Source organism: Dreissena polymorpha, chromosome 11 (genome assembly GCF_020536995.1).
Source record: "Dreissena polymorpha isolate Duluth1 chromosome 11, UMN_Dpol_1.0, whole genome shotgun sequence".
Taxonomy (NCBI): Eukaryota; Metazoa; Mollusca; class Bivalvia; order Myida; family Dreissenidae; genus Dreissena; species Dreissena polymorpha.
The window spans coordinates 67,290,127-67,307,626 of NC_068365.1; the positions used below are offsets into that span (position 1 = coordinate 67,290,127).

Below are 17,500 nucleotides of genomic sequence, written 5' to 3' on the forward strand. Positions count from 1 at the left end.
TGTTTGACGTTTATTGTATGCGTTTCGCATCTGAATGTAGTTAGCATCAAAAAGAAGCAATTTCAAATTTACAAATTTGCAATTTTTCAATTTTGATTATTTGCATGTCTGGGACTGTACAAATATGATTGTTTTGTGTGTAGCAATGAATGCAACTCAATGGCAGCTCGAAAAGCTCGATACATTGCTCTTATAGCATTTAATACAAAAATTGCAAATTTGTAAAATTTGAAATTTCCATGTTTTGACGTTTATTATGTGTGTTTTCGCATCAAAATAAAGGGGGTACCATCACAATCGATACATCGCTCTTATAGCATCCCTATAACAAAAGTTGCAAATTTGTAAAATTGAAATTTCCATGTTTTTGACGTTTATTGTATGCGTTTCGCATCTGAATGTAGTTTAGCATCACAAAGAAGCAACGTTCAAATTTTACAAATTTGTAATTTTCAATTTTTGATTAATTTGCAAGTCTGGGACTGTACAATATGATTGTTTTGTGTGTAGCAATGAATGCAACTCAATGGCAGCTCGAAAAGCTCGATACATTGCTCTTATAGCATTTAATACAAAATTGCAAATTTGTAAAATTTGAAATTTCCATGTTTTGACGTTTATTATGTGTTTTTCGCATCAAAATAAAGGGGGTTACCATCACAATCGATACATCGCTCTTATAGCATCCTATAACAAAAGTTGCAAATTTGTAAAAATTGAAATTTCCATGTTTTTGACGTTTATTGTATGCGTTTCGCATCTGAATGTAGTTTAGCATCACAAAGAAGCAAAGTTCAAATTTTACAAATTTGTAATTTTTCAATTTTTGATTAATTTGCATGTCTGGGACTGTACAAATATGATTGTTTTGTGTGTAGCAATGAATGCAACTCAATGGCAGCTCGAAAAGCTCGATACATTGCTCTTATAGCATTTAATACAAAAATTGCAAATTTGTAAAATTTGAAATTTCCATGTTTTGACGTTTATTATGTGTGTTTTCGCATCAAAATAAAGGGGTTACCATCACAATCGATACATCGCTCTTTATAGCATCCTATAACAAAAGTTGCAAATTTGTAAAAATTGAAATTTCCATGTTTTTGACGTTTATTGTATGCGTTTCGCATCTGAATGTAGTTTAGCATCACAAAGAAGCAAAGTTCAAATTTTACAAATTTGTAATTTTTCAATTTTGATTAATTTGCATGTCTGGGACTGTACAAATATGATTGTTTTGTGTGTAGCAATGAATGCAACTCAATGGCAGCTCGAAAAGCTCGATACATTGCTCTTATAGCATTTTAATACAAAAATTGCAAATTTGTAAAATTTGAAATTTCCATGTTTGACGTTTATTATGTGTGTTTTCGCATCAAAATAAAGGGGGTTACCATCACAATCGATACATCGCTCTTATAGCATCCTATAACAAAAGTTGCAAATTTGTAAAAATTGAAATTTCCATGTTTTTGACGTTTATTGTATGCGTTTCGCATCTGAATGTAGTTTAGCATCACAAAGAAGCAAAGTTCAAATTTTACAAATTTGTAATTTTTCAATTTTGATTAATTTGCATGTCTGGGACTGTACAAATATGATTGTTTGTGTGTAGCAATGAATGCAACTCAATGGCAGCTCGAAAAGCTCGATACATTGCTCTTATAGCATTTAATACAAAAATTGCAAATTTGTAAAATTTGAAATTTCCATGTTTTGACGTTATTATGTGTGTTTTCGCATCAAAATAAAGGGGGGTTACCATCACAATCGATACACTCGCTCTTATAGCATCCTATAACAAAAGTTGCAAATTTGTAAAAATTGAATTTCCATGTTTTTGACGTTTATTGTATGCGTTTCGCATCTGAATGTAGTTTAGCATCACAAAGAAGCAAAGTTCAATTTTACAAATTTGTAATTTTTCAATTTTTGATTAATTTGCAAGTCTGGGACTGTACAAATATGATTGTTTTGTGTGTAGCAATGAATGCAACTCAATGGCAGCTCGAAAAGCTCGATACATTGCTCTTATAGCATTTAATACAAAAATTGCAAATTTGTAAAATTTGAAATTTCCATGTTTTGACGTTTATTATGTGTGTTTTCGCATCAAAATAAAGGGGGGTTACCATCACAATCGATACATCGCTCTTATAGCATCCTATAACAAAAGTTGCAAATTTGTAAAAATTGAAATTTCCATGTTTTTGACGTTTATTGTATGCGTTTCGCATCTGAATGTAGTTTAGCATCACAAAGAAGCAAAGTTCAAATTTTACAAATTTGTAATTTTTCAATTTTTGATTAATTTGCATGTCTGGGACTGTACAAATATGATTGTTTTGTGTGTAGCAATGAATGCAACTCAATGGCAGCTCGAAAAGCTCGATACATTGCTCTTATAGCATTTTAATACAAAAATTGCAAATTTGTAAAATTTGAAATTTCCATGTTTTGACGTTTATTATGTGTGTTTTCGCATCAAAATAAAGGGGGTTACCATCACAATCGATACATCGCTCTTATAGCATCCTATAACAAAAGTTGCAAATTTGTAAAAATTGAAATTTCCATGTTTTTGACGTTTATTGTATGCGTTTCGCATCTGAATGTAGTTTAGCATCACAAAGAAGCAAAGTTCAAATTTTACAAATTTGTAATTTTTCAATTTTTGATTAATTTGCAAGTCTGGGACTGTACAAATATGATTGTTTTGTGTGTAGCAATGAATGCAACTCAATGGCAGCTCGAAAAGCTCGATACATTGCTCTTATAGCATTTTAATACAAAAATTGCAAATTTGTAAAATTTGAAATTTCCATGTTTTGACGTTTATTATGTGTGTTTTCGCATCAAAATAAAGGGGGTTACCATCACAATCGATACATCGCTCTTATAGCATCCTATAACAAAAGTTGCAAATTTGTAAAAATTGAAATTTCCATGTTTTTGACGTTTATTGTATGCGTTTCGCATCTGAATGTAGTTTAGCATCACAAAGAAGCAAAGTTCAAATTTTACAAATTTGTAATTTTTCAATTTTTGATTAATTTGCATGTCTGGGACTGTACAAATATGATTGTTTTGTGTGTAGCAATGAATGCAACTCAATGGCAGCTCGAAAAGCTCGATACATTGCTCTTATAGCATTTTAATACAAAAATTGCAAATTTGTAAAATTTGAAATTTCCATGTTTTGACGTTATTATGTGTGTTTTCGCATCAAAATAAAGGGGGTTACCATCACAATCGATACATCGCTCTTATAGCATCCTATAACAAAAGTTGTAAATTTGTAAAAATTGAAATTTCCATGTTTTTGACGTTTATTGTATGCGTTTCGCATCTGAATGTAGTTTAGCATCACAAAGAAGCAAAGTTCAAATTTTACAAATTTGTAATTTTTCAATTTTTGATTAATTTGCATGTCTGGGACTGTACAAATATGATTGTTTTGTGTGTAGCAATGAATGCAACTCAATGGCAGCTCGAAAAGCTCGATACATTGCTCTTATAGCATTTTAATACAAAAATTGCAAATTTGTAAAATTTGAAATTTCCATGTTTTGACGTTTATTATGTGTGTTTTCGCATCAAAATAAAGGGGGTTACCATCACAATCGATACATCGCTCTTATAGCATCCTATAACAAAAGTTGCAAATTTGTAAAAATTGAAATTTCCATGTTTTTGACGTTTATTGTATGCGTTTCGCATCTGAATGTAGTTTAGCATCACAAAGAAGCAAAGTTCAAATTTTACAAATTTGTAATTTTTCAATTTTTGATTAATTTGCATGTCTGGGACTGTACAAATATGATTGTTTTGTGTGTAGCAATGAATGCAACTCAATGGCAGCTCGAAAAGCTCGATACATTGCTCTTATAGCATTTTAATACAAAAATTGCAAATTTGTAAAATTTGAAATTTCCATGTTTTGACGTTTATTATGTGTGTTTTCGCATCAAAATAAAGGGGGTTACCATCACAATCGATACATCGCTCTTATAGCATCCTATAACAAAAGTTGCAAATTTGTAAAAATTGAAATTTCCATGTTTTTGACGTTTATTGTATGCGTTTCGCATCTGAATGTAGTTTAGCATCACAAAGAAGCAAAGTTCAAATTTTACAAATTTGTAATTTTTCAATTTTTGATTAATTTGCAAGTCTGGGACTGTACAAATATGATTGTTTTGTGTGTAGCAATGAATGCAACTCAATGGCAGCTCGAAAAGCTCGATACATTGCTCTTACAGCATTTTAATACAAAAATTGCAAATTTGTAAAATTTGAAATTTCCATGTTTTGACGTTTATTATGTGTGTTTTCGCATCAAAATAAAGGGGGTTACCATCACAATCGATACATCGCTCTTATAGCATCCTATAACAAAAGTTGCAAATTTGTAAAAATTGAAATTTCCATGTTTTTGACGTTTATTGTATGCGTTTCGCATCTGAATGTAGTTTAGCATCACAAAGAAGCAAAGTTCAAATTTTACAAATTTGTAATTTTTCAATTTTTGATTAATTTGCAAGTCTGGGACTGTACAAATATGATTGTTTTGTGTGTAGCAATGAATGCAACTCAATGGCAGCTCGAAAAGCTCGATACATTGCTCTTATAGCATTTTAATACAAAAATTGCAAATTTGTAAAATTTGAAATTTCCATGTTTTGACGTTTATTATGTGTGTTTTCGCATCAAAATAAAGGGGGTTACCATCACAATCGATACATCGCTCTTATAGCATCCTATAACAAAAGTTGCAAATTTGTAAAAATTGAAATTTCCATGTTTTTGACGTTTATTGTATGCGTTTCGCATCTGAATGTAGTTTAGCATCACAAAGAAGCAAAGTTCAAATTTTACAAATTTGTAATTTTTCAATTTTTGATTAATTTGCATGTCTGGGACTGTACAAATATGATTGTTTTGTGTGTAGCAATGAATGCAACTCAATGGCAGCTCGAAAAGCTCGATACATTGCTCTTATAGCATTTTAATACAAAAATTGCAAATTTGTAAAATTTGAAATTTCCATGTTTTGACGTTTATTATGTGTGTTTTCGCATCAAAATAAAGGGGGTTACCATCACAATCGATACATCGCTCTTATAGCATCCTATAACAAAAGTTGCAAATTTGTAAAAATTGAAATTTCCATGTTTTTGACGTTTATTGTATGCGTTTCGCATCTGAATGTAGTTTAGCATCACAAAGAAGCAAAGTTCAAATTTTACAAATTTGTAATTTTTCAATTTTTGATTAATTTGCATGTCTGGGACTGTACAAATATGATTGTTTTGTGTGTAGCAATGAATGCAACTCAATGGCAGCTCGAAAAGCTCGATACATTGCTCTTATAGCATTTTAATACAAAAATTGCAAATTTGTAAAATTTGAAATTTCCATGTTTTGACGTTTATTATGTGTGTTTTCGCATCAAAATAAAGGGGGTTACCATCACAATCGATACATCGCTCTTATAGCATCCTATAACAAAAGTTGCAAATTTGTAAAAATTGAAATTTCCATGTTTTTGACGTTTATTGTATGCGTTTCGCATCTGAATGTAGTTTAGCATCACAAAGAAGCAAAGTTCAAATTTTACAAATTTGTAATTTTTCAATTTTTGATTAATTTGCATGTCTGGGACTGTACAAATATGATTGTTTTGTGTGTAGCAATGAATGCAACTCAATGGCAGCTCGAAAAGCTCGATACATTGCTCTTATAGCATTTTAATACAAAAATTGCAAATTTGTAAAATTTGAAATTTCCATGTTTTGACGTTTATTATGTGTGTTTTCGCATCAAAATAAAGGGGGTTACCATCACAATCGATACATCGCTCTTATAGCATCCTATAACAAAAGTTGCAAATTTGTAAAAATTGAAATTTCCATGTTTTTGACGTTTATTGTATGCGTTTTCGCATCTGAATGTAGTTTAGCATCACAAAGAAGCAAAGTTCAAATTTTACAAATTTGTAATTTTTCAATTTTTGATTAATTTGCAAGTCTGGGACTGTACAAATATGATTGTTTTGTGTGTAGCAATGAATGCAACTCAATGGCAGCTCGAAAAGCTCGATACATTGCTCTTATAGCATTTTAATACAAAAATTGCAAATTTGTAAAATTTGAAATTTCCATGTTTTGACGTTTATTATGTGTGTTTTCGCATCAAAATAAAGGGGGTTACCATCACAATCGATACATCGCTCTTATAGCATCCTATAACAAAAGTTGCAAATTTGTAAAAATTGAAATTTCCATGTTTTTGACGTTTATTGTATGCGTTTCGCATCTGAATGTAGTTTAGCATCACAAAGAAGCAAAGTTCAAATTTTACAAATTTGTAATTTTTCAATTTTGATTAATTTGCATGTCTGGGACTGTACAAATATGATTGTTTTGTGTGTAGCAATGAATGCAACTCAATGGCAGCTCGAAAAGCTCGATACATTGCTCTTATAGCATTTTAATACAAAAATTGCAAATTTGTAAAATTTGAAATTTCCATGTTTTGACGTTTATTATGTGTGTTTTCGCATCAAAATAAAGGGGGTTACCATCACAATCGATACATCGCTCTTATAGCATCCTATAACAAAAGTTGCAAATTTGTAAAAATTGAAATTTCCATGTTTTTGACGTTTATTGTATGCGTTTCGCATCTGAATGTAGTTTAGCATCACAAAGAAGCAAAGTTCAAATTTTACAAATTTGTAATTTTTCAATTTTTGATTAATTTGCATGTCTGGGACTGTACAAATATGATTGTTTTGTGTGTGTAGCAATGAATGCAACTCAATGGCAGCTCGAAAAGCTCGATACATTGCTCTTATAGCATTTTAATACAAAAATTGCAAATTTGTAAAATTTGAAATTTCCATGTTTTGACGTTTATTATGTGTGTTTTCGCATCAAAATAAAGGGGGTTACCATCACAATCGATACATCGCTCTTATAGCATCCTATAACAAAAGTTGCAAATTTGTAAAAATTGAAATTTCCATGTTTTTGACGTTTATTGTATGCGTTTCGCATCTGAATGTAGTTTAGCATCACAAAGAAGCAAAGTTCAAATTTTACAAATTTGTAATTTTTCAATTTTTGATTAATTTGCATGTCTGGGGACTGTACAAATATGATTGTTTTGTGTGTAGCAATGAATGCAACTCAATGGCAGCTCGAAAAGCTCGATACATTGCTCTTATAGCATTTTAATACAAAAATTGCAAATTTGTAAAATTTGAAATTTCCATGTTTTGACGTTTATTATGTGTGTTTTCGCATCAAAATAAAGGGGGTTACCATCACAATCGATACATCGCTCTTATAGCATCCTATAACAAAAGTTGCAAATTTGTAAAAATTGAAATTTCCATGTTTTTGACGTTTATTGTATGCGTTTCGCATCTGAATGTAGTTTAGCATCACAAAGAAGCAAAGTTCAAATTTTACAAATTTGTAATTTTTCAATTTTTGATTAATTTGCAAGTCTGGGACTGTACAAATATGATTGTTTTGTGTGTAGCAATGAATGCAACTCAATGGCAGCTCGAAAAGCTCGATACATTGCTCTTATAGCATTTTAATACAAAAATTGCAAATTTGTAAAATTTGAAATTTCCATGTTTTGACGTTTATTATGTGTGTTTTCGCATCAAAATAAAGGGGGTTACCATCACAATCGATACATCGCTCTTATAGCATCCTATAACAAAAGTTGCAAATTTGTAAAAATTGAAATTTCCATGTTTTTGACGTTTATTGTATGCGTTTCGCATCTGAATGTAGTTTAGCATCACAAAGAAGCAAAGTTCAAATTTTACAAATTTGTAATTTTTCAATTTTTGATTAATTTGCATGTCTGGGACTGTACAAATATGATTGTTTTGTGTGTAGCAATGAATGCAACTCAATGGCAGCTCGAAAAGCTCGATACATTGCTCTTATAGCATTTTAATACAAAAATTGCAAATTTGTAAAATTTGAAATTTCCATGTTTTGACGTTTATTATGTGTGTTTTCGCATCAAAATAAAGGGGGTTACCATCACAATCGATACATCGCTCTTATAGCATCCTATAACAAAAGTTGCAAATTTGTAAAAATTGAAATTTCCATGTTTTTGACGTTTATTGTATGCGTTTCGCATCTGAATGTAGTTTAGCATCACAAAGAAGCAAAGTTCAAATTTTACAAATTTGTAATTTTTCAATTTTTGATTAATTTGCAAGTCTGGGACTGTACAAATATGATTGTTTTGTGTGTAGCAATGAATGCAACTCAATGGCAGCTCGAAAAGCTCGATACATTGCTCTTATAGCATTTTAATACAAAAATTGCAAATTTGTAAAATTTGAAATTTCCATGTTTTGACGTTTATTATGTGTGTTTTCGCATCAAAATAAAGGGGGTTACCATCACAATCGATACATCGCTCTTATAGCATCCTATAACAAAAGTTGCAAATTTGTAAAAATTGAAATTTCCATGTTTTTGACGTTTATTGTATGCGTTTCGCATCTGAATGTAGTTTAGCATCACAAAGAAGCAAAGTTCAAATTTTACAAATTTGTAATTTTTCAATTTTTGATTAATTTGCATGTCTGGGACTGTACAAATATGATTGTTTTGTGTGTAGCAATGAATGCAACTCAATGGCAGCTCGAAAAGCTCGATACATTGCTCTTATAGCATTTTAATACAAAAATTGCAAATTTGTAAAATTTGAAATTTCCATGTTTTGACGTTTATTATGTGTGTTTTCGCATCAAAATAAAGGGGGTTACCATCACAATCGATACATCGCTCTTATAGCATCCTATAACAAAAGTTGCAAATTTGTAAAAATTGAAATTTCCATGTTTTTGACGTTTATTGTATGCGTTTCGCATCTGAATGTAGTTTAGCATCACAAAGAAGCAAAGTTCAAATTGTACAAATTTGTAATTTTTCAATTTTTGATTAATTTGCATGTCTGGGACTGTACAAATATGATTGTTTTGTGTGTAGCAATGAATGCAACTCAATGGCAGCTCGAAAAGCTCGATACATTGCTCTTATAGCATTTTAATACAAAAATTGCAAATTTGTAAAATTTGAAATTTCCATGTTTTGACGTTTATTATGTGTGTTTTCGCATCAAAATAAAGGGGGTTACCATCACAATCGATACATCGCTCTTATAGCATCCTATAACAAATGTTGCAAATTTGTAAAAATTGAAATTTCCATGTTTTTGACGTTTATTGTATGCGTTTCGCATCTGAATGTAGTTTAGCATCACAAAGAAGCAAAGTTCAAATTTTACAAATTTGTAATTTTTCAATTTTTGATTAATTTGCATGTCTGGGACTGTACAAATATGATTGTTTTGTGTGTAGCAATGAATGCAACTCAATGGCAGCTCGAAAAGCTCGATACATTGCTCTTATAGCATTTTAATACAAAAATTGCAAATTTGTAAAATTTGAAATTTCCATGTTTTGACGTTTATTATGTGTGTTTTCGCATCAAAATAAAGGGGGTTACCATCACAATCGATACATCGCTCTTATAGCATCCTATAACAAAAGTTGCAAATTTGTAAAAATTGAAATTTCCATGTTTTTGACGTTTATTGTATGCGTTTCGCATCTGAATGTAGTTTAGCATCACAAAGAAGCAAAGTTCAAATTTTACAAATTTGTAATTTTTCAATTTTTGATTAATTTGCAAGTCTGGGACTGTACAAATATGATTGTTTTGTGTGTAGCAATGAATGCAACTCAATGGCAGCTCGAAAAGCTCGATACATTGCTCTTATAGCATTTTAATACAAAAATTGCAAATTTGTAAAATTTGAAATTTCCATGTTTTGACGTTTATTATGTGTGTTTTCGCATCAAAATAAAGGGGGTTACCATCACAATCGATACATCGCTCTTATAGCATCCTATAACAAAAGTTGCAAATTTGTAAAAATTGAAATTTCCATGTTTTTGACGTTTATTGTATGCGTTTCGCATCTGAATGTAGTTTAGCATCACAAAGAAGCAAAGTTCAAATTTTACAAATTTGTAATTTTTCAATTTTTGATTAATTTGCATGTCTGGGACTGTACAAATATGATTGTTTTGTGTGTAGCAATGAATGCAACTCAATGGCAGCTCGAAAAGCTCGATACATTGCTCTTATAGCATTTTAATACAAAAATTGCAAATTTGTAAAATTTGAAATTTTCATGTTTTGACGTTTATTATGTGTGTTTTCGCATCAAAATAAAGGGGGTTACCATCACAATCTATACATCGCTCTTATAGCATCCTATAACAAAAGTTGCAAATTTGTAAAAATTGAAATTTCCATGTTTTTGACGTTTATTGTATGCGTTTCGCATCTGAATGTAGTTTAGCATCACAAAGAAGCAAAGTTCAAATTTTACAAATTTGTAATTTTTCAATTTTTGATTAATTTGCAAGTCTGGGACTGTACAAATATGATTGTTTTGTGTGTAGCAATGAATGCAACTCAATGGCAGCTCGAAAAGCTCGATACATTGCTCTTATAGCATTTTAATACAAAAATTGCAAATTTGTAAAATTTGAAATTTCCATGTTTTGACGTTTATTATGTGTGTTTTCGCATCAAAATAAAGGGGGTTACCATCACAATCGATACATCGCTCTTATAGCATCCTATAACAAAAGTTGCAAATTTGTAAAAATTGAAATTTCCATGTTTTTGACGTTTATTGTATGCGTTTCGCATCTGAATGTAGTTTAGCATCACAAAGAAGCAAAGTTCAAATTTTACAAATTTGTAATTTTTCAATTTTTGATTAATTTGCAAGTCTGGGACTGTACAAATATGATTGTTTTGTGTGTAGCAATGAATGCAACTCAATGGCAGCTCGAAAAGCTCGATACATTGCTCTTATAGCATTTTAATACAAAAATTGCAAATTTGTAAAATTTGAAATTTCCATGTTTTGACGTTTATTATGTGTGTTTTCGCATCAAAATAAAGGGGGTTACCATCACAATCGATACATCGCTCTTATAGCATCCTATAACAAAAGTTGCAAATTTGTAAAAATTGAAATTTCCATGTTTTTGACGTTTATTGTATGCGTTTCGCATCTGAATGTAGTTTAGCATCACAAAGAAGCAAAGTTCAAATTTTACAAATTTGTAATTTTTCAATTTTTGATTAATTTGCATGTCTGGGACTGTACAAATATGATTGTTTTGTGTGTAGCAATGAATGCAACTCAATGGCAGCTCGAAAAGCTCGATACATTGCTCTTATAGCATTTTAATACAAAAATTGCAAATTTGTAAAATTTGAAATTTCCATGTTTTGACGTTTATTATGTGTGTTTTCGCATCAAAATAAAGGGGGTTACCATCACAATCGATACATCGCTCTTATAGCATCCTATAACAAAAGTTGCAAATTTGTAAAAATTGAAATTTCCATGTTTTTGACGTTTATTGTATGCGTTTCGCATCTGAATGTAGTTTAGCATCACAAAGAAGCAAAGTTCAAATTTTACAAATTTGTAATTTTTCAATTTTTGATTAATTTGCATGTCTGGGACTGTACAAATATGATTGTTTTGTGTGTAGCAATGAATGCAACTCAATGGCAGCTCGAAAAGCTCGATACATTGCTCTTATAGCATTTTAATACAAAAATTGCAAATTTGTAAAATTTGAAATTTCCATGTTTTGACGTTTATTATGTGTGTTTTCGCATCAAAATAAAGGGGGTTACCATCACAATCGATACATCGCTCTTATAGCATCCTATAACAAAAGTTGCAAATTTGTAAAAATTGAAATTTCCATGTTTTTGACGTTTATTGTATGCGTTTCGCATCTGAATGTAGTTTAGCATCACACAGAAGCAAAGTTCAAATTTTACAAATTTGTAATTTTTCAATTTTTGATTAATTTGCAAGTCTGGGACTGTACAAATATGATTGTTTAAAATATGAATTGATAGTATATCTACGATTGGTCCCTCTCCTTATATTATCCCGTCTGCCAATTATCATGTCGTTCATTGATGTAAGCTGTTATCGAAGCAATGCAATATAATAAAAGAAATCAAAATTGCGACTTTGTACATGTACTTATATTTTTTTTGAAGTATTTTTGCATAAAATCAGGGTATTCGAATATGAATTTTGGATTCGACTACTCGGCCGATTTGCGAATATTCGAATATTCGGATATTCGGTCCCATCACTAGTTTGTAAAGTCTTACAAGTAGAAATAGATGATGAAAATTGACTGGGTTAGCAAAACATAACGCACAATCCAAATATCAAATGTTAAAGGATGTAATTCAAAGATTTACGTTTCACTTGTCATTGTGTACGCTTTTGTGTTCGACTGAAAAACAACATAACCATGTTCACATGATATTTATATAGCTTATTAATATACATATATACTAACTCTAAATGCATGTGTGTTGATAATTAATCATTATTTAAAATCGATACATGTAAAACGTGCATGCCAGTTAAAGTGAACACTTTAGAAGCCATATGTATCTCCAATCTTTGAGAAACTTGGTCAGAACATTAATAACCTAATTATGTCTCGAACGAGTTCAAAACTCGATAACAAAATCTGCGTCACTAGAAAAACCAAAGCACAAGTTTGTGAACACTTAAGAGGCTCTTCTAATTGGCCAGTTCTCAATATACTTTTTAAAGAAGTTTTTAAAATGGTATCGCAGCCGAATAATCAATTGGGGTAAAATGTAAGGTTTTGAGGTCAAATCAACGACAAAGCTTTGGGTTTGTCAAAAGGCATTTTTCATTCTAAACGCGTCTTGGTATGAATATTAGTCCCATAGAGAATACTAGGTTAGCGTTAAATACAGAGAAGTTTATGTTGCGAGACTTAGAACGCCGGAAGCGCGAGCCTTGGCGAGCGCTTTCGGTGTTCGAGCCGAGCAACATAAACTTCTCTGTATTCAACGCTAATCCTAGTATTCTATTTATCCCATTTGATTTTTTTTTCAACGTGACATTTAACATAAATAGATCTAATAACCTTAACAATAATTTTAATTCAGTCATAAAAGCGCTAAAAATCTAACAAATGTAACCATGCGTAGTTATATACATGTATTTGTTCTGGTACGCAAAATAGTCTTTAAAAAATTCACACACAAACTGTAAAACAAGTAAAAATATCACCATATGCCTACATTCTATTTTACGCAGTATGCGAATTTTAACACAGTACGACCGCGAAAAGAAGATTTTACTTTACTATAATTTATTTTATTTACGAAAGAAAATTATCAAAATCCAATATGGCGGCCATTACTCCTGACAAAATGCTGTCGATGTCAACATACCTGTAGGACTACACCATCGACGACCTAGTTCTGGCTACCATAACTTTAAATGTCGCTTTTTATGATTTTTGACTGGCGCGACTTTGTACAGGTCTGTCAATACTAAATAAACTGTACGCTGAAGTTTCTTTAGCTATCGAAAACCTTGACAATTTTGACAGACAATTGCAGCGACTGACACTTTATTTGACAAAATATACAGGGCAATACGTTTTCCGACTTCGGACGACGAATTTAAGGACGCGCAGAACGTGTTTTTTATATAATGTTATGGGAATGCCGTGTGTGATCCGATGCATCAATGGCGCCCATGTTAAAATCATTTCCCCGAGAACAGGGAACGACAAAAGTACAGACAAAAATCAAAACATTTAAGAACTAGTATCTTACCTTTAATTATCCTTTAAAATCCATCTTATAATCCATTTAACTCAATAATTGACGATTTTGCATCTAGGGTCTTTAATAATTATTTTAGCATAAAAATAAGGACCCTTATGCCATTCTATCACTTTATTCAAATGAGTTTATGAACGCGATAAACTTTCTTCTTCGTCACACGCTACGTCATGTACTCTACATTACTGCTGTTCAAATGAACCGGGGCAGTTTATCTAATAATAGCCGTTGGTAAACTCGGTTGCATTTGCAGATTTCTGCATACAAACATAATTATGTTTAAACTTGCACAATGTTTTATTTATCTATGGTAAATGCCCTTAATGTACGAGAAAATAATCTAATATATAAATACACAAAGAATGGAAAACATTCCAGTACACAACAGATAAATGAGTACAAAATACCCGTGTATAAAATGGGACGTTCCCAATTCCAGTGTGGTGCTATTTTTACTATCTTATACTTTACACAGCTCTATGCCTAACGTGAATTAAATAGGAACGCAAACATAGCAGATTATTCATGAACTGTGCGATATGTGTATGGCTTGTTGTACATTCTTAATATTTAAGTTGAATGTCAAAAGTATATGCTTTGGTTATAAACAATGCACATTACACGAAATAAGGAAAATGTGATCAATTGACAATTCAGAAAGTTCGACATACAGTACATGTAGAAAACATGTGAAATAAGTCGCGTTTATAATAAATCGTCAAAACAATGGGGAAAATGACGCAATAAGTATGTCATTTTATAACGCCATCAATCAGCTGATTCATTTTACGGATGGCGAAAAATTATGTCATATGACTATATTTCAAGGTTGAAGGTCGTATAATTTTGAAGCTTAAGTTTTGTCGACTTTGTTTCTTATGAAAAATCATTCAGTGGTAAAGACTAAAGTAAATATAAATAAAAAAAATAACAAAACAAAAATCGTGTAATTTTATATATTATTTCAGCATTTCTTTTGGTGAATATGTCATATAAATATATATTTCTGCAAAATATGCACATTTTCTTTTAATGGGTGACCTTAAAATTCGATAAATGAACCAAACAATATCGACCTAATTTTAGCGCATATCGCATGACGTCATTTAAAAAGTAGTCCGTGCACGCGATAAGTATATTCCACAGTGTTGAATACAAGCAAGTATATTCCACAACGTGTTATACCGTCAATGTCGCGGTGAAAATGGGATAAAATGATATATACGCCGAATTTAAAACTGGATTAGGTATGATTAAAATTAAGGACAAATATTATGAATAATAAAGATTCAGTTTGCTCAATCTTTAAGAAAGCTTGCTCAAAATATTTAGTCCGATGATATCTTGGCGGAGTTCAGAACTGTGTTACTTTATATCAAAATGAAGGCCAATGGGTAGGATTTACTCAAAAGCTTGACTTTAGAGGTCATTTATTTTGCCCAATCATCATGAAAATGAACAATATTGTTTACCAAAATTTTAATTTTCGACATAATCTCTCGATAGCTGGATAAATAAATGAAAATAACCCTTAGGCAAAGAATTTAAACAGATATATTACTCTCTATATAATATTGCTTCTTATTTTATTTGTGTCTGTGTCTAATTTTAAAACATTCCAAGCGACGTCTTATTTGCGCTGATCGCATGTCACTAATGATAAATGCACGAGTTACACGAGTTAAAGGTAAAGAGGGGATATCAGAAACTTCAATCAATCATGCAGGTATATCATTTACATTTGCCGGTAAAATACTTGTTTTATAGATAGTTTATACTGAACCTTATGCACACAAAAACGTTCTCAGTGATACAGGCCAACCGACTGACCGATATACACAAAATGTTGAACACAAAAAATGTCAAAACGACACCCAAGACATACATATACATGAGACGCGCTCTGTTAAAATGGGGCTTAATGCATGAGCGTAAAATCTCGTCCCAAAATAGTCTGTATAATCCTCACTGACCTGTGTAGTCCGCACAGACCTGTGTAGTCCGCACTGACCTGTGTAGTCCGCACAGACCTGTGTAGTCCGCACTGACCTGTGTAGTCCGCACTGACCTGTGTAGTCCGCACAGACCTGTGTAGTCCGCACTGACCTGTGTAGTCCGCACAGACCTGCAAGTCCGTACAGGGTAATCAGAGACAACACTTTCCAATTGATTTTTTTTTTAAATAATACTCTTCTAGAAGAAAATCCACTTTAGGCGGAACATGTCGTCCCCGATAAGCCTATCAGGACTGAACAAGCTAATCTGGGAGGACATTTGACTTACATGAACACAGCAAAACTCATACTAGTACATGTATGTAGACAAAAATGCGAGAAGTTAACAACAGCTTTTCTTCTGACACGCAGAGCGCGCTAACAGACAGACAACCAGACAGACGAATATATAGACAGACAGCCTAGACACAAGGACTGACTGATAAATTTTGTGACAAGCTAACTGAAAAAAAAACGATTGGCATGCGTGCGAACGGATGGGTCGGTGTCCGACTCACAATCAGGCAGCCTATGTATCCACATTTACATAATGAAAAGAATTAAAAAAATAAACAATGTAGAAAAACGTTCAAAACACACCCATCCTTCATTTGGATTTTTTTTATTTTTTTATTTTCCTCACACAGAGAAAATCACGATTGAAATCAAGACTTCAACCTATTGATTTTGTATCATATCTGAGTTATCTATATCAGCGCTTTAATGGATTTATCATTTCTCGTGTAAATGTTTACCGACTAAAATACTTACAGACTTTAACATACTTTATACCAAGTACTATACAAACATTTGTTTTTAATATATTTCATCTGCTGCATGTTTGATACGAAACGATCAAATGATATTTACTAGTAATAGTCTAGCAGGAACGGAGGTCCACGATGCATGTTTGGAACACGTTTTCAAAATATGCAGATTATGTTGCATTGTCTTGGTTAAAATAATATTTTGTTCCAAAGATAAAATTCATGTCCGCGGGGTCTAAATCCAAGATGACCGCCAAGATGGCCGGCCAAAAACATAGGAAAAACCGTTTTTTCTCACAAATGACACAAACAACATATATTTTGAAAATTTTGGTAAGCTTTTTAATTTAAGCAATTTAGGACATATTATTCTTACTTAACAAAAAAACAAATAAATGTTTGGTGAAATATTAAAAATTGTATTTAAAAAATGATTATATCCATGGAAAAAAGATACAAAACCACGTGGTTTTTAGCGAACGACATGTTTCAATTTTTAGTTGAAAAACAGTTTAGATTGAATTATAATCCTACCTACATTTATACCCACCTTTGGGACTAAGGAAAATAAATATATAATATTTAATATGAATAAGATTTGTGATTTGTAAGACAAGAAAAGTGGGTGGGGTAAATGACAGATATTAAGAAAACATGCCAAAATGTGCATTTCGGTATATTATGATATATACTTGGCTTGTTTACTTGTTATGTATTTGGACTTTTTGATACTTGTAAGTGCATGCACATTGTTTTTTAACATTAAATCATTTCTGTTAGTGATAAAAATAAAATAAAATAGAAATTCAAAAAAGGGTATACACATCTCTCACATTGAGCTCTAGTAGTATCAGGGGCTCTCGCTGTATGATTCTAAGATTTTATTTGCAATGCTGATGACAGTCTAAATTTAATTGGGTAAAATATTAGTGTTGATCATCATTTTTCCAGGAGC

The 17,500-nt window shown here is 31.5% G+C and overlaps 1 protein-coding gene across 2 annotated transcripts in view; it reads left to right on the top strand.

Annotated features, from left to right (window-relative positions):
* LOC127850612 (uncharacterized) overlaps nt 1-17,500 on the top strand; it is a 1,644,088-nt gene that overhangs the window by 1,204,750 nt on the left and 421,838 nt on the right. The window lies entirely within an intron of this gene.